The sequence below is a fragment of the Cucurbita maxima genome, unplaced genomic scaffold, assembly GCF_002738345.1.
Source record: "Cucurbita maxima cultivar Rimu unplaced genomic scaffold, Cmax_1.0 Cma_Scf00003, whole genome shotgun sequence".
NCBI lineage: Eukaryota > Viridiplantae > Streptophyta > Magnoliopsida > Cucurbitales > Cucurbitaceae > Cucurbita > Cucurbita maxima.
The window spans coordinates 1544517-1550892 of record NW_019272019.1 but is presented as its reverse complement, the minus strand read 5'-3'; positions in this window follow the sequence as shown (position 1 = coordinate 1550892).

Sequence of the window (6376 nt, the reverse complement as noted above, 5' to 3'; positions counted from 1 at the left end):
TTATAGTAGACCCAGCTAAGATAGAAGCAATGATGAGGTGGCCAAGTCGACTACAGTCACGGAGGTGAGGAGTTTTCTTGGGCTAGCTGGATATTACAGAAGATTTGTCCAGGATTTCTCCAAAATCTCCTCAGCGTTAGCTTAGCTAACCAAGAAGGGCAAGCCCTTTGCTTGGACTCCAGCCTGCGAACAGGGTTTCCAGAAACTCAAGAAGAGGTTGGTAACCGCACCAGTCCTTACGGTTCTAGACGGGTCAAGTAATCTCGTGGTGTACAGTGATGCATCAGGGAAAAGTTTATGGTGTGTGCTCATGTAGAAGGGTAAGGTGATAACGTATGCTTCTCAACAACTGAAGGAATATGAACGAAACTACCCCATGCATAACCTCGAGTTAACAGCGGTAGTATTTTCTCTAAAAACATGACGACATTACCTGTATGGGGAAAAAGTACAAGTCTTCACCGATTATAAGAGCCTCAAGTACTTGTTCACGCAGAAGAAGCTCAATATGAGACAAAGGCGATGGTTGGAACTGGTAAAGGATTATGACATAGAGATCCTGTACCATCTAAGCAAAGCCAACGTTGTAGCTGATGCATTGAGCAGGAAGGCTGTGCATACTTCGGCGATGATCACCACACAGGAAAGACTACAAGATGAGATGAAGAGGGTTGGGATAGACGTGGTGGTTAAAGGTAGCACTGTTCAGATGGCACAGTTAACCATACAGCTGACCCTATGAAAGAAAATTATCAAAGCTCAGAGGTCTGATGAACACCTTAGTAAAGTTTGGAGTCAGACTGAGACAGAGAAACCAGCAGGGTATTTTATCTCCTCAAACGAGGGCCTACTATGACAAAACTGCCTGTGTGTTCCCCGAGACGAGAGAATCTTAGAAGATATTATGACCGAAGCCCATGATATATCTTATACGTTCCACCCTGGAAGTACGAAGATGTATCAGGATTTGAAAAGATATTATTGGTGGTCTAAAATGAGGAGGGACATAGCGGATTTCGTAAGCCGCTGCTTGACCTGTCAGCAAGTGAAGGCCCCGAGGCAGCGCCTAGCAGGATTGCTACAGCCCCTGAACGTTCCTTAGTGGAAATGGGAAGCAGTCTGTATGGATTTCGTCTCGGGTTTGCCAAAGATAAAGCAGGGTTTTAACGTCATTTGGGTAGTTGTAGACAGACTGACCAAGACGGCCCACTTCATTCCAGGAAAGTCCACATATCGAGTTGATCGGTGGGCTCAGTTATATATCAAGGAGATAGTACGCCTGCACGGGGTACCAATGTCCATAGTATCAGACCGAGACACTAGGTTCACCTCTCAGTTTTGAAAAAGTCTTCAGAAAGCACTAGGAACTCAGTTGAGGTTCAGTACAACGTTCCATCCTCAAACAAACAAACAGACTGAAAGGCTGAACCAGATTTTAGAGGATATGTTGCGAGCCTGTTCCTTAGATTTCTCTAGGTGCTGGGACAAACATCTGCCTTTGATGGAGTTTGTCTATAATAATATTTATCAAGCGACCATATAGATGGCCCCCTTTGAGGCACTGTATGAGCGTAGGCGCGCAGCAAATACTAGGACCAGAGTTGGTTCAGGTGACCAACGCAGCAGTGCAGAAAATTAAGTAGAGGGCTCAGTTATATATCAAGGAGATAGTACGCCTGCACGGGGTACCAATGTCCATAGTATCAGACCGAGACACTAGGTTCACCTCTCAGTTTTGAAAAAGTCTCCAGAAAGCACTAGGAACTCAGTTGAGGTTCAGTACAACGTTCCATCCTCAAACAAACAAACAGACTGAAAGGCTGAACCAGATTTTAGAGGATATGTTGCGAGCCTGTTCCTTAGATTTCTCTAGGTGCTGGGACAAACATCTGCCTTTGATGGAGTTTGTCTATAATAATATTTATCAAGCGACCATATAGATGGCCCCCCAAACATCTGCCTTTGATGGAGTTTGTCTATAATAATATTTATCAAGCGACCATATAGATGGCCCCCTTTGAGGCACTGTATGAGCGTAGGCGCGCAGCAANTACTAGGACCAGAGTTGGTTCAGGTGACCAACGCAGCAGTGCAGAAAATTAAGTAGAGGGCTCAGTTATATATCAAGGAGATAGTACGCCTGCACGGGGTACCAATGTCCATAGTATCAGACCGAGACACTAGGTTCACCTCTCAGTTTTGAAAAAGTCTCCAGAAAGCACTAGGAACTCAGTTGAGGTTCAGTACAACGTTCCATCCTCAAACAAACAAACAGACTGAAAGGCTGAACCAGATTTTAGAGGATATGTTGCGAGCCTGTTCCTTAGATTTCTCTAGGTGCTGGGACAAACATCTGCCTTTGATGGAGTTTGTCTATAATAATATTTATCAAGCGACCATATAGATGGCCCCCTTTGAGGCACTGTATGAGCGTAGGCGCGCAGCAAATACTAGGACCAGAGTTGGTTCAGGTGACCAACGCAGCAGTGCAGAAAATTAAGTAGAGGGCTCAGTTATATATCAAGGAGATAGTACGCCTGCACGGGGTACCAATGTCCATAGTATCAGACCGAGACACTAGGTTCACCTCTCAGTTTTGAAAAAGTCTCCAGAAAGCACTAGGAACTCAGTTGAGGTTCAGTACAACGTTCCATCCTCAAACAAACAAACAGACTGAAAGGCTGAACCAGATTTTAGAGGATATGTTGCGAGCCTGTTCCTTAGATTTCTCTAGGTGCTGGGACAAACATCTGCCTTTAATGGAGTTTGTCTATAATAATATTTATCAAGCGACCATATAGATGGCCCCCTTTGAGGCACTGTATGATGGAGTTTGTCTATAATAATATTTATCAAGCGACCATATAGATGGCCCCCTTTGAGGCACTGTATGAGCGTAGGCGCGCAGCAAATACTAGGACCAGAGTTGGTTCAGGTCACCAACGCAGCAGTGCAGAAAATTAAGTAGAGGATACTCACCGCACAAAGCCGATAGAAAAGCTATGCATATGTGCGTAGAAGGGACCTCGAATTTGAGGTGGGTGACCACATGTTTCTAAAGGTAGCCCTTATGAGGGGGGTGTTGAGGTTCAGAAAGAAGGGAAAATTAAGCCCAAGGTTCATAGGCCCCTTCGAGATTCTAGAAAGAGTCGGGGCTGTGGCTTACAGAATTGCCCTGCCACCGAACCTTGCCGCTGTGCACAATGTGTATTCATGCTGCGAAAGTACACTCCAGACCTTACTCACGTAATAGAGCATGAGATGCTTCCTCTTCAGGAAGATCTGTCTTACGAGGAGAAGCCTAGTAGAATTTTGGCTCGAGACACTAGGCGATTGCGCAACAAAGATATTCCCTTGGTAAAAGTCTCATGGGGTAACCACTGCGAGGAAGAGGCAACCTGGGAACAAGAAGAGGACATGAGGAGAGATTACCCCGAACTCTTCCAAGAGATATCCACTGTTGGGGACGAAAGTTCCTAAGGAGAGGAGAGTTTGTAACGCCAAAAAAAAAAAAAAAAAAAAAAAAAAAAAAAAAAAAAAAAAAAAAAAAAAAAAAAAAACTAGGTCAACTGAGGGGCAAAAATGTCCTTTTGCCCCTCCAGTCATAATAGGGGTTCAAGGGAAACCCCATCAAATCTCCTGCAAAAGAAAATTGAGAGGAATGAGCCACGAAGTTCATCGGACCACCATCGAAATCTACCTTCATACGAGACTTATACAAGGACTGAGAGGCTAGTGAGGCCGACGCTCCGTCAAGATCCAAGAATGTTTCTCGAGGTAAGGTTTTGAACGACATTTCTCAAATCTGAGCTTCCTATGTGAATCGAGTCCTAAAATGTTGAAATATTCACCTAGGAACAACTCTACGCACGATCTGTGAAGAAGTTGGCCGAGATCTCAACCCGAATGCGAAGATCTGAGAATCGTCTCAGAACGGTAATCGAACTTTCGACGCTTTTGTCCAGTAGTCAAGCAAACAAATACGAAAAAAAAAATACCAGGACGTAACCCGTAACACGATCTAGAACTTTGCCGAAGAAACCATATCGATCTGAACTACGAATCGAAAGATATGAAAATTAGAAAATGGGACTCTGTGTTACGGATTGCAAAGGACAGAGAAGAAAAAAAAAAAAAGGGTCGGTCGGCGAGCGGCGGAGGGCGGCGCAACAAGCGCCAGACACGAGTCAACCGTCGGTTGGAGCAACGCAGCTCCAGCGAGATGACAACACGTGTCGCCTGCAAAGCCCAAGTTGGACCGCAAACCCGAGCCAAATCGGACCGGCCGACCCGTGACTGCACAGAAGCTGCCACTCGTGCGGCCTGCGACTGGAGCACTCCCACGCGCGTAGCTAGCGCACTGCCGGCGCGTGAAACAGCCATTTTGGCCCATTTGCCCTCTGTTTGCCCAATTTTTGTCCCGGTTCCAGTTCTAATACTATGTGAATATGGACCTAATTTAAGGAAATCAGTATTTTTGGACACCTCACAAGCAAAGAAACGATAACGAAAAGGCACGCGTCAACCAGGTAAGTCACCACCCGGTATTTAGGAAGAAATACTTGTATGATTCACTTGAATTGCATGCATGCTAGTAACTTTGTCTTAGATTAGCTCTCCATGAATGAGATTAGTCAGATTGATTGTTACGAGTATATTGGGTGAATTATTTGAGTGTTGCTTGTATGTTTTAAGCTTCCGCCGTACGTATGCATGCGTTTAATTTATGTTGGAATTGTGTATTTCGCATTCTAGGTGCTTGATAGATGAATTCGCCCCATTGAGCGCAAACTTCGTGTTCTGGGTGCTTGATGGAGGCCATCGCCCCGTTGAGCCGGCATGCCTAGTTTGCATGAATTATATATTATGATGTTAAAAGAAGGTTGCATGCACACTTTGTTATTTGCTAGGGTCATTTATATGATAAGCCTAGGGAATTATTGTTAGGAGCTATATGTCGCTCTAGCCAGACTTAACTTTCCCCTAGGAACTTAGCGGATTACCTCGGCAACAAGGAATCTCAAGAGGGTTCATAGATTGCTAGTGTGAGAACGGTATCTATAGCTTCGTGGGAGGACCAAGGGTTCCTAACCAGTCCTTACTACTCTTAGCCATTTCGCATGGAAAATGTGTCCCTACGTCGTACAACGCATTAGCTGCATGGGAACGGGTTGGGTCGCACCCCCCATAGGGGGACTATATGGGCTTAGGGGTATTCAACACACTCCTAAGCTAGATACCATGTAGTCCCAGATAGCCATGTAAAGGTAGCGCTTCATAGAGAGATACCGACCATATTAGCTTGGCGTAAGGAACCTCTAGGTGTCTAATGAAAGGACGATGAACCGGTGGAACCCAAGGGGCAAGCTCCAAGGGACTAAGATTAGAACCATATGTCTTAGAACCGGATCAGGAGACCGTGGGAACCTGTTAAATTAGGATGCGAAGAGAGCCTACAAGTAGGTGGCTTACTGAGTATAATTTTTATACTCATCTTTGCTATGTTTTCCTTTTTCAGAAGCGCGAGGCGTCGGTCAAGGATGAGCGTGATGGAGACGGGGATTGTCATAGAGGATTGGGTTGTCTCGGGGCATCAGTCGAGACTTTATTTTCCTTTTGCATTTTTTCGAAATTTATTTCCAAACTATTAAGTGTTTTGTTTGTTGTCGTTGAAAATTTTATTGGAATTAAAGGATTTTCTCTATTTCATATTTAAATCACTTTGTGCATTCGTGTGTTGTCTTTAGTCACGGTTCGTAGTAAAATATTGGGTCGACACCACGACACGTGCCTTTGGGGACCAAAAGGCCCCTACTGCTAGTCGGCAATCAAGTGATGGGCGCATGCGTCGCTTCTAGCCCGGATTCTAACTTATAGATATTCAGTCATAATCCAGCGCACAGTAGCTTCGCTCCACTAGCTTTTCAACCGTACATGATGACCAATTGTGCAAATCAACGATTCCTCTCGTACTAGGTTGAATTACTATTACGACACTATCATCAATAGGGTAAAACTGACCTATCTCACAACGGCTTAAACCCAGCTCGCGTTTCCTATTGGTGGTTGAACAATCCAACACTTGGTGAACTCTGCTTCACAATGATAGGAAGATCCAACATCGGAGAATCAAAAAGCAATGTCACTATAAACGCTTGACTATCACAAGCCGGTTATCATAATTGACCTAAGCAATTATGATAATAAGAACAATGTGATATACTTTAAATGACCTATACAATAATTAATATGAACATTGAATATGAGAGGAAACTTATAAGTCAATAGTTAGATGAGTTCTTCCAATCCTTCACCAATTTTTCTCCACACCAATTAAATTCTTGAAGCTATCCCTTTCCCTTTGAATATTCAACCA